This window comes from Phasianus colchicus, chromosome 2 (genome assembly GCF_987193195.1).
Source record: "Phasianus colchicus chromosome 2, bPhaCol1.hap1.1, whole genome shotgun sequence".
Taxonomy (NCBI): domain Eukaryota; kingdom Metazoa; phylum Chordata; class Aves; order Galliformes; family Phasianidae; genus Phasianus; species Phasianus colchicus.
In genome coordinates this window covers 82,197,125-82,213,649 of record NC_143437.1, presented here as the reverse complement: position 1 = coordinate 82,213,649, position 16,525 = coordinate 82,197,125, and the positions used below count along the sequence as shown (strand labels likewise).

The window sequence follows — 16,525 nt, the reverse complement described above, 5'->3', positions numbered from 1 at the left end:
AACTATTCTTAAACCAGGGCTTGTGTTGTTATCTCAGCTCCATTAGTATCTAAATGCAGAACATGTTCTGGAATGGAAAAAGCGATTCTCTGCACTTGGAGATAAAAAGTCAGGGGAGAAAGAACAGTTATATAGATGTATATATTTTTTAATCTGTGAATTCTATTTGTTCAAAGCAAATTCATAAACCAATAACATCTTATATTCATGAAAAGGCTACCACCAGAATGCAAATGAGACATTTAAAATCTTAATCACTATCACTCATAAGTACAGTTTGAGAATTTCATGTAATTATGCCACAAGAAATTCTATTAAAAAAAGGTGAATAATTCATCACTTACATGGTATAGCCTAAGCTGGAGACTCCAAAGTGAGACATAAAATCTATTTTTATTTAGGTTTTCTAGGAAACAGGGATCAACATTGTAACTAATAATACTGATTGGCACCTGATAAGAACTTCCTGATACTCCAAAACATGTGCAAACAGAGCACTAATTGAATGGAATGCACTACAGTTGAGAGAGGAAAGAGGAAATGCTAACATATGCAAGAGCATATGGATAATGAAAGAGCATATGTCTATTATAATAAAATAATGCTTCTAATATTTAGTAGTTCTGTGATAGAGATTGAACATGTGTAATTCCAAGCCCCCGATGCAAAACTGAATCTTTGTGTATGTTAAAAATTAGAGTCTTTACGACTCGTAGAAATGACTCTTAAATGACACAAAATCTGCAGTTGTGTTTCTTGAGAAGTTGGGTTTGCAGAGATTGAAGACTGCAGAGAGCACTCTTCTTGCAGAACAACATGTAGGAGATTTGCAGGGAGAGACGGCTCTACCCAGTAGTAGGTGCACGACACTTGAACTAGCTTCTGCCATTCTGCCACTGGCACTGCTGGCTCTGACTTGTTACTGCTTCCAGGCAGATGTGGTATGGGTTTACAACAAAGGCCTGCAGAATGGCAAACAGAAGACACTGCTGAGCAGCCTTTCCTCCAATTATGCATCATCGAAATATTTGGTCTGATTTGGTCAGTCTCAGGGGAAGGGGAATTTTACATTAGATATTCATGATTATTTTTCCTTTGTATCACTGTGCTGAATAAACAGGAGCTTCACAACTCGTACATAGCACAGTCAGATGTTAATGATCTGAGCAAAAACTGACTGCCAACATTTTAAAGGACAAATAGGCAGCTTTACATTGATCCCACGTATCCACAAGGAAGTAGCTGAGCAGTTACACTTTTGTAAGAGTATGACAATAGCTTATTTACCCAGATTTTGGATAAAAGGGAGAAATTTTTCATTACTGGGGCAATGAGGCACAGGCATAGGCTGCCCAGAGAAGATGTGGATGCCCCATTCCTGGAGGCATTCAAGGCTGGGTTGGATGGGGCCCCTGTGCAGCCTGATCTGGCGAGTGGCAGCCCTTCCCATGGCAGGGGGGTTGGAACTGGTTGGTATATTGAGATTCCTTCCAACCCAAGCCATTCTATGGTGTTAAGATTTTTAATCTGGTCCATCTAGGTTTTTGTTAAATTTGAAGAAAGCTGCTCATAAACCGCAGTTCTTTGTCAACAGAGTTTTCAAAACCAGATGGAGCAAAGCCAGGAGATAGTGCTTGCAGCATCATCAGTTATTTCCATTCATGTATAAATGTTTTCTGCTTCTGTCTTCTGAAATAAATCTGTCCAGCTGGCTTCATATAAATCTACAGAAAGGATATTTGAATCTTCTGCCTTGCACAAAATACACTCTATTTGTTTTGGTTGCCTTTGGAGTTGTGTTGTCATCTGGCAGGGCCAGTGTCTTCCTACAGTTCTGCATTGAGCCTGTTTTCTCCTTAACCTTGTCAGAAAAACATGTGCATAGGTGAAAGTATCTTCAAAAACATCTAGCATTAGCCAAAAGAGTGTTAATCTCAGGGAGAGGTGTGAAAAAGGAGGCAGATATAGGGAAAGGAGCAGACATAAGACAAGATTTAATGTTAAGGAGGAAATCAGTATGCAGCCAAAGCACAGCCTGGTTTACTCTTTACAATATTTTCTCAGAGTCTCTGAGCTGACTTCTTCAGAGGCAGAAGGGGCAAGGAGCAGGCACTGCCTCACACTGCAGCAGCACTGAGGCTGGGGTGGCTGGGATGGGTTTTAAGGCTCCCTCCTGACCAAAGTGTCCCCCGGACTCAGGCAGTACTCCCACAGCACCCAGTCCCTGTAAGAGCATACCTAAATAAGAGTCACGTCAGTTAGAGTGGGGGTAGCAGCACTGGGATTATCAGCAAGCTGAGAGATAAAACCCATTACTATATTAGGGTATATATTAGGGGTTAAATAATGAAGTGTATCAGAGTAGAAACATCAATGGAATGCTACCAAGGTACTGTGCTTTCCCTAGAAATAACTGTAAACAAAGCATTTGGGTGGTTAGGCTGCTCTGAGAAACAGAGAGAAATAGCCCAAATGGATTTGTACCCCATATGACCTGTGTGTGACTAAGCTAAAAATAAATGTAAATAATTTTTGGGAAATAACAGGACTCTTGCAGAAATACTTCGCCATTGACTGGCACAGGGGCAGCACAGCTACTTCAGGTGTGCCCTGCTGAGGAGTACAGGCACAGTGCTTTGAGATGGAGACAACCTACAGAATGCCTCCTCACTGGCCCCTTATGCAATGGCAAGGTGAGCTTCTTGTGAAATCTTCATCTCACAGAATCACACACAGAATCACAGAATGGCCCAGGTTGGAAGGGACCTCGAGGATCATGAATCTCCAACCCCCCTGCCATAGGCAGGGCCACCAACCTCCATATTTAATACTAGAGCAGGCTGCCCAGGGCCCCATCCAATCTGGCCTTGGAACACCTCCTGCCAAGGCAAAAAGCAAAACAGTGAATACTGCACCAGCGGGCAATTTATAGGTGGGAGCTGGCTCTGGCTGAAGACTGATGAGACTGAGCCTTAGGAGCCATTGCCAGTGCGGAATGCTTTATAACCATGGGTTTTTATCTCCCCTCTCTAGTGTGCATCATTCTTCTGTTATGCTGTTAAGGTGTCCTGGAATGTTATGTGCACCACTGCAGATCACTTTCCACTGTCCTGTACTTCATGTCCTTGTGAAAGCCCATGACCTTTGGGACATGGGGACCTGGAGTGCATAAATATCCAAGAGCATTTGCTGCAGCCCCCAAGAGGTGAGGAATGATCTGGGTAGGTGACAAAGGTGCTGCAAAGAGCATCATGGAAATCTGCTCCAAAAGAGGTAAAATAAATGGGTTTGTGTGAATAGTTTTTAATTTGCTTTTCTGAGACCTTTATAGTGTGAAATAAAATACTTATAAAGATGGATTATGCACAGGACCATAGTAAGTGCAGTGTTACAGATATTCTTTTTTATGTATATAATGAATTATTTATCTGACCGTCTATTTAGGTTTATAGAGTGTTAACTGAGTGCATTTGTGAGCTGCAGGAAATGTAATAACTGTAAATGTGCATCTCTGGCAAAAGAACATCAGATTGTTTCAGAGCTTTCACCTTCTTGGAGCTGAGCCATCTCTTGTTTTCTTCCGAGGGTAATCTCTGAAAAAGCAAATAGGAAGTAAAAATAAAGGGAAAGTTATTTACAAGTGATCAAACTACTTTTCATCCAGAGTCAGCTACGTGAGTCTAGATGCGTCAAGAGCATATCTTAATTCTTGAAAGTATCACATATGCTTCAAAAGTGTCTCTCTGTTTAAGTTGCTGCATTTTCCTAAGCACAGCTCGAATGTTAAGATGGAGAAACAAATCCTCTCTGCCACCTCCTGATTACAACACTGATCTGAAATCAAGGAACAGGACAGGGACTGCCACAAAAGCAGTGCTTCCAACAGTTGATGAAGTTACATCTCACAGTCCCCCACTGCACCCTGAAAGCATTCCCTTGGTTACGTCCCAGGCTCCAAGAAGAGGGAGAAGTCAGTGGATTCCTCATCTCCTTTCCCTTTCTTGTAGCGTCAGTAGTTCTGAGAGCAGGCTTGTGAAGGAGAAAAGGAAATCCCTGCTAGCTCGAATATGATTTCTGAGCAATAATTTTGCATGCAAGTAGAGCCACAAGTTCTCTTTGGGACTAGAAAACCATGTAGATAGTTGTACCAGAGACAACAATGAAGGGACAGTCCCCATCCTGAAATCACAGAATCATTAAGTTTGGAAAAGATCTCTAAGATCATTTAGTCCAACGATTAACTCATCATCCCCGTGCCCATTAAACCATGTCTCTCAGTGCCATGTTCTTGACCACCTCCAAGGATGATGACTCCACCACCTGCCTGGGCAGCCTATGCCAATGCATTATCACTCTTCTGGAATTTTTTTTTTTCCCAAATGTCCAGCTTGAACCATCCAGGTGCAACTTAAAGCCATTACCAAACCTAATGAGTCAGAAACCCAGGAAATTTCCTTGTGGGTAATCCCCATTTGTGTTTGTAAATACCATCATAAAACATTTTCATCAGTATGACTTCTTGTTGTTTGCAGTGGATTCAGTCGTCATGTGCAGGACTTTGTCTTTCAGTTATGATTAGACATTAACTAGGGGATTACACTGAAAATTGAATACATTGTATTGCTAAAAGCAATTTTAGAAAACTTTAGAAATCAGAAAAAACATTAATATCTACTGCTGGGTTGCAATTGGAGCTGGAAGGAGTTCTTTCTTTATAGTAGAAAATGCTGATGAACTGCATCTCCGTAGAATACAGTTCTTACACTGCCACACTGACCTGCTTTCTCCTTTTAAGAGCAGTGTATTTAAAAAAATGTATTGTTTGTCTGCAGTTTTGAACCAAATCCATTCTAGACTATTCAAGGACATGTTATTTCAAAGGATGTGAAAAGGAAGATTAAACTCAGCCATTAGTTCCAATTTTTCAATCCCAATTTTGAAAATATCATTGGTTTTGAAAGCACTCTGTCCAATTTAAGGGGATGCAGTTTTGTTTCCTCAGCTGGAGTTTGTACTGACACTTTTTTTTTCCTGTGAAATGCTGGGACTGATTGGTATTTTGAAGGCAGAGAAGCACCCTTCACCTAATTAAATACAGGCTCTGCTCCTCAAAAAGGTGGAGGTCCCAGTCCTCTGTACTTAGGAAGGAAGACAGATAGGTATATATTTTGAAGTATCTGGTCACCTCTTAATACAGATTACATGCACATAATAGGAATTATGCATAGAATTAAATGTTGAGAGGATTTGAACCTATATATTAGTTTACACTTTTAAACTGGCCTGATCAAATACTGCTATTTGACATCTTCCCTTTCCTCCTCTTTTCCCTGCGGCTTTCATAATTTGAAGTTTCTTTTAAAGTGAAATGTGCACTTTCAGACAATGTTTCTTGAATTATGTATGTATTGTAGCACTTTATGTCCTTCTCTGCTGTTACTGAATATTGTACTTAACTGCAAGCTTGCTTTTTCTCCAGTGCTTATATTGTTTTTGATTCTCTATCTTTGAAAACTATGTGCCCTTAAAAGTGTTTCAATGTATGAACTGATATAAGGATCATAGAACTATTAGATGTGCCTATACCTACAAACTTTAGAGGTGTTGTTCACTGTATTTTTTTTTTCCTCTAAGACATTTAAGTAGTTATTTCAAATCTCTGAACAACCCACATGACTTTGGGTAGATGCCCTGAGGATGTGTATCCAAATAGCTGTGCTGCTGCTGATGTGGCCTGAAGCAAGTCACACAAAGGAGCTCAATAACAAAAGTACAGAGACAGGACTCAGCGAGTCCCTGCTGTGCAGTGAAGCTCTGTGATGAATCTCTCCAAGGCCCAGAGCCTTCCTTGAAGCAGTGGTGGACTTCTCAGGAGCTCCCACCAATAACCATGTCTCTGTCCCAAGCAGTCCCATCAAAAGGGCGGTGTCTGTATGCATTAGTACAATCCCCTGGAAAAACAGACCTCTTTATAAATCCCAAACTGGTCACATATAGAAGGATTGCATCCAGACCGATGCCCACTTTATGTAAAATTCATCTGGCTTCTCTCTGTGCATAATTCATCTAAGCAGACCAGAAACGGACGTTCTGGCCTGGCAGCACTTCTTCCAAATGAAATACATTTCAAAGTACAGATACAACCCAGGCCGCACCATCACATTTACTGCTGTAGACTTTGTGGCGTGCGGAGCCTCCCCCTGCTTTTGAAAGGCTCCCAAACAGCAATCTTTAATCATTTCCCCTTCCGTTCTTCTCCTTATCAGCTGTCTCCACACATCAGCCCCCCACTGAACTTTTGTCCTCCATTTTCATCATGTACAATATTTGTCTTGACTTATTTAGATTGCAGGCTCTCTGAGGAAGGGAATGTACTTTATCTCCTTGGAAGAAATGGCTGTGGAAATGTATGGCACTATATAAATGCTTTGTAATACTAATAACACAAATGTGTGTGAAGTTTGTGCAGTTTATTGTTAGCGGATTTTATGGTGACTAAGTCTTTTCCATCACTTGGGATGATGACAAACACCCTTTTTAATGCTCTCAAGGATCTCAGACCCCGCCTTCTGCTTCTTCTTGTAATGTCATGGAAAGATAAGGCAATGTATCTTTTTCTATATTTTTTTTTTTAATACGTAAGGCTTGGGAGAAGGGAGGGTCTTGCATCTAAGCTGACTACCAGCAGGAAGCATCTAACAGCATTTTAAAATTCTAACAATAAGGAAGATAGGGATCTTGAGACAGTAGGCTAGGAGGTGTATTTTATTTGCTCCTCTGTAAATCAGAAGTCACTTTTCTAATGATAAATTGTCCAATGTGAAGTGCCATCAGAGTCAGGCCCACAAAGGGCCAACGGTAAGCAAAGGTTACAAGGGGTGATGACAAAGAAAGGAGAATAAGAAAAGAAATATGAAATGCCTATTGCAGTAAACATTGTGGGAATCATACAAAATCAGGCTGATGAATTGGAGGTACATGTGTGCTGGAGGGGTGCTGCACCATTTGTACTGCTGAAGCACAGCAGAGCCAGAAAATGACATCGGTGGGAGCACTGAGGAACACAGTTTACAGAAAGCCTATAGCAGATAAATGGGAGCCAGGGTGACATTAATACTGAGGAATAATATTGTGTTTGATGGAGGACTATTAGGGCTTTCTCTGTCACTGCAGAGCTTGACTGCAGTGGTGATAAGGAGGAAGACCACAGGAAGCTGACTTATGGTTGTTCTTAATAGAAACCTATGTGAGATCCCAGAATCTCCCCAGGCTTTTGTCAACTGGCTGCCACCAGTGGTCCTTCAGCATAATTCTGTATTGATTCAAGGGTGTTCCTTCTCTCCTCTGGTCTAGATGGTGTTTTAGGACTGCAGTTTCCTTTCAATCATGCAGTTTTCACAATTGCAAGACAGTCTACCTGTGCCAATAGGCAGATGTCCTTTGTAATACAGTTTGTATTACAGACAAATCAGAGAAATCTGCTAACACCTTGACATCAAGAGGTAGAGATTCAACTAATTTTCCTGCTAATTTAGTTCTAGAATTGAATAGAACATCAGCCTGATGTTAAAACTATGACAAGCTTAAATTTAATCTGTTTGCTGCTTCCCAATCATTAGCTCTTGCTGTGTCACTAGTTTTGTTAGTAACTGTCCAAAAGCTCAGAGGGACAACAGTAGCAATGTCAATTATTCATTTCAAATCATATTTAATCAGTCTGTCTCATAGTTATTCCAGCAAGTGCTTTTCTAGGAAGGTACAGTTTTCATTTTCCATCCATTCAGCCTTCGGCCTCCTGGAGTCAGCAAACACCAGGGCTAAAGCTGCATGCTAAACACAGGGCCAGATCAGAAAACTACTTTTGCATCAGATACAAGTGAACTTCACTATTTTTCACTCTAACATTTCCTGAATTGGTGACTTGCTGGCAAGAAGTACCAAGCCCTAAATGCTGTTCTATTATCAGCCCCCTGAGCCATCCACTTCACTAACAATTTTTATTTCATTTATCTCTGTATTATGCTGCCATTGCTAATTATAGGGTCTACAAATTGTGCTTTTACTCTCCATTTACTCACTTTATTATCTGTGATTTTCTGTGATAATGATTTAGCTCATCTGTAACTCATCCTGACTCCTACCCTAAGCCTACTTTAATGCAACACCTTTCTTCTTTTCATGTCCAGGCTTAAATTTCCAAATTACACGGGCAAAATTTCCTGGGCATTTTTCCAGCATCAAATTTGTTTGCCTGTACTACCCAACATATCTGAAGATGTAGAGAAGGATTTGCACAAACACTTACCCTTGTGTGCTTTCAATTAGTGGTTATGAACTGAGATTTCACAAAGCTAATTAGATGAGGAAAAAAACGTACAGGCACTTGAGACCCAAAATAAGATTCAAATCCTATGAATCTATTGTGACATCTCTTGGACCATGACTTTGAGAGATAGTCATCCAAACTGGTGCTCAGCAGTAAACAAAGGGCATCCCTCCCAGCCCCCACCACTGGGTGTCTGTCTGCTGTAAGAGAGGGTGCTCTAGGTTCTGCTAAATATGCATTCTTCAGATAGACACACTCCAATGCTCAATTAAAACAAGGGAGAGCAGCAAGCTGATGGGCCATCAGGAAACACAGCAGCTGTCTCCCAGCGAGTGTATTTGTAATACACCTCAGATGCTCCTGACCACCAAGAGACATGAAGGAAAACTTACCTTACTTTTTGGTGTATTTGCATACACCAGTCTAATCCTTTCCTGTATCTCTGTTACTAAAACATAGCTTGTATCAATAGATCATGCAAATTTTTCCTCATCCAAAAGCAAGCTTCTGTGCACAGTGCACATTCCTACTTGGAGAACACTTGCTCCAGCTGATGAGCATATTATAAAAGGTTTTGGACTTGCTCCCACTGAGAGTAGTGGAAAAAATTCCCTTTGGTCACTGACGAGTTAAGGTAACACCAAAAAATTCCTGAGAAAGAAGTTAACAATTTAGAAAACTAAATGCATAACAAACTGCATGGTTTCCTCCAGTGAGGTTTTGTGTGGTGATGGTGTACTGCAACCCATTCTTGCATGTATTCCAGATGAGCAAAAATGGCCTGCTGCTTTCCCACAGAACTGCACAGCAGGTACCAGTGCATCCCAGAGTACTGCTCCAGAAGGGGCACATTATCACAAAATGATGGAAGAAGAAGAATGAATGCGATCAGATCACATTTCCCCCCTGCTCTGAGCAGCACTCCCACCTACACATGTTCCATGCTGCTGCGTGTGGCTGTTGGCTATGAACCCCTCCTGATGCTCCCCCCAGTTCCACCCTCTCCTCGCTTCCCTCGCAGAGCTGGCAGTAGTGACACTGCATTTCTCTGCTCCTGGAAGTCACTCTGCTGAGGAATTCGCACTGATGCACAGCCCTACCTCTTATCACTCTGCCACAAAAACAGCTTCAAAACAGGGACTTTCTGTGGTTAGCAAAAAAAGCCCAAACTGTGGTCATTAGCTCTACCAGTACACCGAAGTGAGCAAAACTACAAGGAGTGTTTGTTTTTCTCTATCTGAGCGCTGCAGTGAAATATTCCTACTCAGTTATTAGATATCTCATGAATAAATATATTGCTACATTAGCCTTCACACACCAGCTATGTTAAGCAGTTTGCGAGTTATTGTTCTTAAGACCAAGAGTTTCAAGCTATGCAGCAGTGTCATGCAGAATCAGCTCAGAGAGAGAAGGAGCTGCATGAGCAGCAAAACAGTTGCTCTCTGCTGGAGGTGCTGATTTGCATCAGCCCCTGAAACAAAATCAACTCCTGGGAAATAGAGATTTGCTTTTTGGTAAAAATCCTACTATAAGAATTGTCTTGCATGCCTTCTGGCTTTCTCTTCTGGAGATCAGCGTAGTTGTAAATAAAGCAAGTTATGCTTAAGCATTAACCACAGTGCAGTTTGCATTGTAATGTGGAGATACTTCAGTAAGCCTGAAGAATTTGAGCTCAGACCCCAAAAGCTGTCTGCTGCAGTTTGATCTGTTTTTCAGCTCTATGCAGCCATGGAAATGTGCACGTGCGACCACAGTGCAGAGTTGTGTGAAATTCCAAGGAGCTGGCCTGGAGCTTAGACCCACAATAAGCTGGAACAATCATAGAATCATAGAATCATTGAATGGCCTGGGTTGAAAAGGACCTCAAAGATCAGCTAGTTTCAATCCCCCTGCTATGTGCAGGGTTGCCAATCACTGAACCAGGCTCCCCAGAGCCACATCCAACCACAATGCCTCTAGGGATGGGGCATCCACAACCTTCTCGGGCAACCTGTTCCAGTGAATAAGAGGGAGGGCTTCCCAGAGCTGGGCCATGTGTCAGCTTATCCTACTGAGAACTCCTGGCTACACCCCAGCATCTCTGCTCTGGGAGGTTGTCTGCATTGTGCTCCTTCTCAGGAGTTAAGACATAATGCCTGCACATGTCCTGAGGATCAGGAGAGAGCTCAGTACATATTTAGGTTCAGATCTCTTCACTGTCTTCTTCCTTTCAGGCTTAGGAGGGCTGGCATGACATAATGAGGTAAAGTGTATGTAAATAAAGCACTGATTAATACACAGAGAAGTAATTTATGAGCATATGAAGCAGTCTGTAATAATAAAGAGGGTTTGCTTATTTGAAGTTTCTCTTCCCTAGACAGAAGAGCAACCAAGAACACCTCAAGAGTACTTTTCATACATGCTCTTTCTTATCTACTCTTTCAGTGCACACAGTGTAATGCTTTCTCCCAGCATTTGGAGTGACTGCAAAATTGAGATGCTACCATTACTGAGGTCCTCATAAAAAATTCTCCTTTACCTCCATGAGGAAGCAAGGCAGTGATCAGTACTGTTATTTCCTTTGGTTGAATTATGTTTGTTGTCAATGCTGGCCTGAAGATCTTCTGTGGGTTATTTGCAAGTGTTTATTTTCATACCTCTTACTTCTTTCCTTTGGGCCCCAAAGAAAGTATCAACCACTTCACAACCTGTGCAGGTTCAGGCAGCAGACATGACTTTGAGGATGCTGCCACCACTGAGCACTGATTTGCTCTGCAGCTGAGTGCAGCTCTAATTTTATGAAGGGCTGAGGGTTCTCTAATTTCAAGTCATATACTTTATGACTTCCAAGTCATATACATTACATATTGCCTTTTGCATTGCATTTCCTCAGGCTCTGCAAGAATTTCTGTTTTCTGTTGACTAGAATACCAATAGACAACACCTTGCACCTGACTGCTCTGTTCTGGAGCTTGGCTGTAAGCAGGCAGCAGGTTCTGCTCTGATTCTCACTTATTTTGTTTGGAGAAGCAGTGGTTACCCCATCCCTGGAGGTGTTCAAGGCCTGGTTGGATAAGGACCTGAGCAGCCTGATCTGGTGGGTGGTAACTGCCCATGGCTGGGGAGTTGGGACTGGTTGATATGTAGAGGTCTCTTCCAACCCAAGTTATTGTAAAAGACTTTTTTCTTATATCTAACCTGAATCTAACCTCTTTAAGCTTGAAACCATTCCCCCTTGTTCTATCACCACAGACCATGCTAAACAGTCTGTCCCCTTCTTTCCTGTAGCTCCCCTTTAGATACTGAAAGGCTGCTATTGGGTCACCTCTCAGCCTTCTCTCAGCCCCAGCTCCCTCAGCATGTCCTTGTAGGAGAGGTGTTCCCTCCCTTGGAATATTTTTGCAGTCCCTACTCTGGACATCCTCCAACAGGTCTATGTCTCTCTTGCATGATTCTATGATTTTCAGCCCCAAAGCTGTGTGCAGAAAGCCTTAGTACCCAACTCCATGCTGACCACACAGAGTGGTGCCACTTCTGTTTCTCACTTTCCCTTGAATGGAGATGAGATGGGTTTCTTGATATTTCTCAAATTTCCATTGATCTGGGCATTTTGCCCCTGACCTGTGGCCCGAGCAGCTAGTGCTTTGTAAACTGGCTCAGCTGTAGCAGAAACAGAAGCAAGCAGTTCTCAGACAGCCAGGCTGTATTTTTCCAAAAGCACAAGGAAATGTACTTTGCACAAAGGACTCATTTTTTCTCTGTGTCATCAGTCCAGAATCTTGTATTTGTCCTGACCTCCTGTCTTTGTCAGAGGCAATAAACTTTAGCAACTTCTTCCTTGTTGCTGTTCTTTTCAGGCCAGTATAAAACTTGGCAGTAATGACTTTCGTGTTATCCTTTAAAAATGTTTTACCTTAACATTTCCCTTTCTGTTGTCTTCAAACAAAATTCCATCTCCTTTTTAGAGCTTCTCTTTACATTGACAAAGTCTCTGGGAATGTGCCAATTCCAGCCATCAGCTGAGAGCCTTAATTACCCTTTGCAGTCTCATCCTGCAAAGGCTCTAGAAATCAGCGAGCCATGTTTTGGCTGGGACCAGGCAGGTTGGCTGTTTTTGTTTGTTTGTTTTTTGTTTGTTTTTGTTATTATTATTTTTTTAAATCAGATTCACATAAACATCATTTTGGGTCTTTGCTCCATTGCATTCCTGTCAAATGTCCCCTTCCCCACCAAATCCTTGCTTATTTATATTTATACATTCGGATTTATTCACCCTGGGAAAGCAGACCAGTCATCCAGCCAGTCCACCCTCCTGCCTCCTGCAGCAGATTTTCCAGAGGTATGCAGAGATGTGAGATATTTTTCCACAGAGTGGTTTGCAGGACCCATCTCTGTACATATTTCAGCGGCTTGAAAAACAACTTTAGCCTACCTATATGCACTGAACTGCAATTTCTGCAGAAAGTATTCTTCATCACTCTTCCCCTCACCCTCTCTGTGCTCTCACACCACACAGAGCATCTAAAATACACAGCCTGTACTTGACAACCTTGGGCCTATTTTTGTGGCCCTATGCTTCCACACTCTAAGAAATCATCACTGAACTCTTCCAAAGGTGCTGTCAGACGTGCTCCACTCATTGTCTCCTCCTGTCACTTCCCACTGAATCTTAGAGCCTTGCTGATATATCTGGGATTTGTTATTCACCAGTTCAACAAGATCTCACTATTTTCAGGCTAGCTAATCCTTCCAAAACAATCCAGTAAGGACAATGAAAAACAGCACCACAAAGAAAAGGTAGAAGGGACAAGTACTTGTCTCCTTGGCAAGCTCTCCCAGCCTCTAGCAGCTGGCAGCTTAGTGGCATCCTGAGCTGCAGCTTGTGTCTGAACTATTGTGTTTAATAGGTGAAAACAGTCCTATATTAACAAATCCATCTAATCCTTTTTAAAACACATTTATACTTTTGACTTCTGTGATAGACCACAGTGGTAAGCCCCACAGCTGTGTCCTGTGCTTTGTGAAAAAGAACTTCCTTTTGTTTGCTATAAAGCAGCTGCATGACCACTGCAATGGTGCCTTTTTGTACTGAGGGTGGTAATGGCAAACTTGCACATCTTAACCAAGAGTTAATTCTTCCCTCTGTTTGGCACCATTAGGACACAAGAGAGATGTGAAACTACTGGAGCATGTCCAGGAAAAGGCCACAAAGATAATGGAGGTACTGGAGTGTCTGTTGCATGAGAAGAGGCTGAGAGCTGATTTTTCAGCTTGGAGAAATCTCAGAGTGAATCTTATCAGTGTGTATAAATGCTTGATGGGGGATTAGAGGAGACAGATTCCTATAGAGGGATCATAGTAGCAATTCAGGAAATAATAGAGCATAGGATATTCATTGTGGGGGTGGTAAAACATTTGGACAGGTTACACAGAGAGACTGCAGAATCTTCATCCTTGGAGATTTCAACACCCAATCTTGTTTGTTTGGCCCTTATTTGAGAGGGGGTTTAGACTAGATGACCTTGAGAGATCTGCTCCAACCTAGGTTATTCTGATTGTGAATGATCATCAGTGCTGTCCAGGATTCCAAGAGTTCTTGTTGATTTAACCCTTCCTCACGTGGAAGTCACTCAGTACCTTATTGCTCATCCCCAAGTATTTCCCAGCTTTCCTTTCTGAGATGCTGACACGCTGACAACCACCACATAGAATTGCTCAGGTTGGAAAAGACCTTCAAGATCACCAAGTCCAACCACAATCTAACCATACTATCCTAACTAACAATTCTCCGCTATATCATGTCCCCAGTGACTGGAAAAAAGGCAACACCATGCTCATCATACTTCTGTGCCAGGAAAGATTTTGGAGCAGATTCCTCTGGAAGCTATGCTAAGGCACGTGGAAGACAGGGAGGTGATATGGGAGAACCAGCATGGCTTCACCAAGGACAAATCCTGCTTGACAAAACTAATGGCCTTTTATGATGGTGTCCCTGCATCAACGGACAAAAGAGCAGCTTCTGGTGTCATCTGTCTAGACTTCAGTAAGGCCTTTGACATGGTATCCCACAACATCCTTCTCTCCAAATTCGAGGGATATGGATTTAATGCGTGGAAAAACTGGCTGCAGGATTGAGTCCAGAAAGTGGTGATCAGTGGCTCATGACTGGATGGAGACTGGTGACAAGAGGTGTCTCCCAGGGGTCAATGCTGGGACCAACACTCTTTAATATATTCATCAATGACATTGACAGTGGGGTTGAGTGCACCCTCAGCAAGTTTGCTGATGACACCAAGCTGTGGGGTGCAGCCAACACACCAGTAGGATGAGATGCCATACAGAGGGCCCTACACAGGCTTGAGCAGTAGGCCCAGGTGAACCTCACAGTGTTCAACAAATCCAAATGCAAGATCTTGCATCTGGGTCGAGGCAACATTCACTACCAACATCAGCTGGAGATGAAAGGATTGAGCATAGCCCTGCCAAAAAGGATGTTGGGGTATTGGTGGATGGGAAGCTGGACATGAGCTAGCAGTGTCCTCACAACCCAGAAAGCCAACCATATCCTGGGCTGCATCAAAAGAAGCATGGCCAGCAGGTTAAGGGACCTCCTTCTGTGCCTATACTCTGCACTGGTGAGGGCTCACCTGGAGTACTGCATCCAGATGTGGAGTCCTCAGTACAGGAGAGATGTGGACCTGTTGGAGTGTGTCAAGAAGTGGGCCACAAAAATGATCCAAGGGATGGAGCACCTCTTCTACAAGGACAGGCTGAGCTCTGGGGCTGTTCAGCATTCCCTGATGACCTCATAGAAGCCTTTGAGGAGGGGAGCTACAGGAAAGAAGGGGACAGTCTCTTTAGCAGGGTCTGTGGTGATAGAAAAAGGGGAAATAGTTTCAAGCTTAAAGAGAGTAGATATATTTACATCAGGTATAAGGAAAAAGTCTTTTACAGTGAGAGTGGTAAAGCACTGAAACAGGTTGCCTGGAGATGTGATGGATGCCCCATCCTTGGAGGCTTTCAAGGCAAGGCTGGATCAGGCCCAGGGCAACCTGATGTAGCCGTGAATATCTCTGCTCATTGCAGCAAAGTTAGACTAGATGACCTCCAAAGGTCCCTTCCAAATCTAAGGATTCTGTGATTCTATGATTCAGTATGACATTCCCAATTTTACTACACTCTCCAGAATAACAGAACTGCCTTATTTTCTTTCAATTTTGTCTAATGAGAGAAGAATGTTCTCAGATAGAAAACTGGGACCAATGTTCCTCACAGCTTCATCCCACACTCTGCTAGCCACTCCCTTCTTCCCTGGAGTACATCTCCCACTGTTTCTTTCTTTGATTCCAAGCTTTTCAAAAGAGTGCATTGCTCTTCATGAGACTAATGGCCAGCCATGTTTTCAAGAGAGGAACACAGATATTTCCCCTGCATCTAAGCCTGATTCCAAATACTGTTCTCCTCACATTCCAACACACTTCAGAAGTGCTACATTTGTCATATTCAGTTCCAAGCTTTACCCATTTGCTGCCTATTTCCTGCGTTATTAATACTAGTATCCTTTGTCACCACGTTGCTTTATTCACCTCTGTTCAGTTAAAAATGAGCACAAACTGAATTTGCTTTCAGGCTCTACCTCCCTGCACAGTGTCCATTACACAGAGGTCTTCAGTGAAGTTGCTGGTGTGATTTTGTCCATGTAGAGTGCAACCTTTCATTGGCTCTTTGTAAACTCTCTCTGAGCAACATGCTCCACTGTAAACCTTGCATTGGTTCCCAAGGGCCTGACCTTGTCTTGTGTTGTAATATTTGCAAAGAATGCATAGTTTCTGATATTGTTTTGTTAAGGCTGTGGCTTCAGTTTTTGCATCCATTTTATGCAGCATCTCTGATTCTTTACTGAGTTTCCAAGAGCTAGTTACATTCTGTAGGCTTTACACCAGACCAAGTATCAATTTTTTCTTAGAAAAAGATTAGTTTTCTTTGTTCAGAATTAATCCAGGGTCTTGCTGGAGTTTCCATATTTTTTAATATATTTTAAATATTTTGTCCCTCTAGTCAAAAATATATATTGCTAAAATTGGAGAAAGGGACCAGTTGCAAAGCCTGTTTTGTACTCTGGAAGCATATCGACACTTTCTTCATTTCACCATTATTCCTCTTTTTTTTATGCAGTAAAAATTTTCATTATCATGCTGAGTTAATTGAAAGCTGTTAAAA

At 42.3% G+C, this 16,525-nt stretch overlaps 1 long non-coding RNA gene across 1 annotated transcript; it reads right to left on the bottom strand.

Moving 5' to 3' along the window:
* Positions 1 to 290: 290 nt before the first annotated feature.
* On the bottom strand, positions 291 to 16,293 carry LOC149919144 (uncharacterized). The gene is made up of 3 exons (XR_016464470.1): positions 14,953 to 16,293; positions 3,549 to 3,593; positions 291 to 962 (listed from the first exon to the last, which is right to left on the bottom strand). It is a non-coding gene; the product is annotated as an uncharacterized LOC149919144 (long non-coding RNA).
* Positions 16,294 to 16,525: the final 232 nt, after the last annotated feature.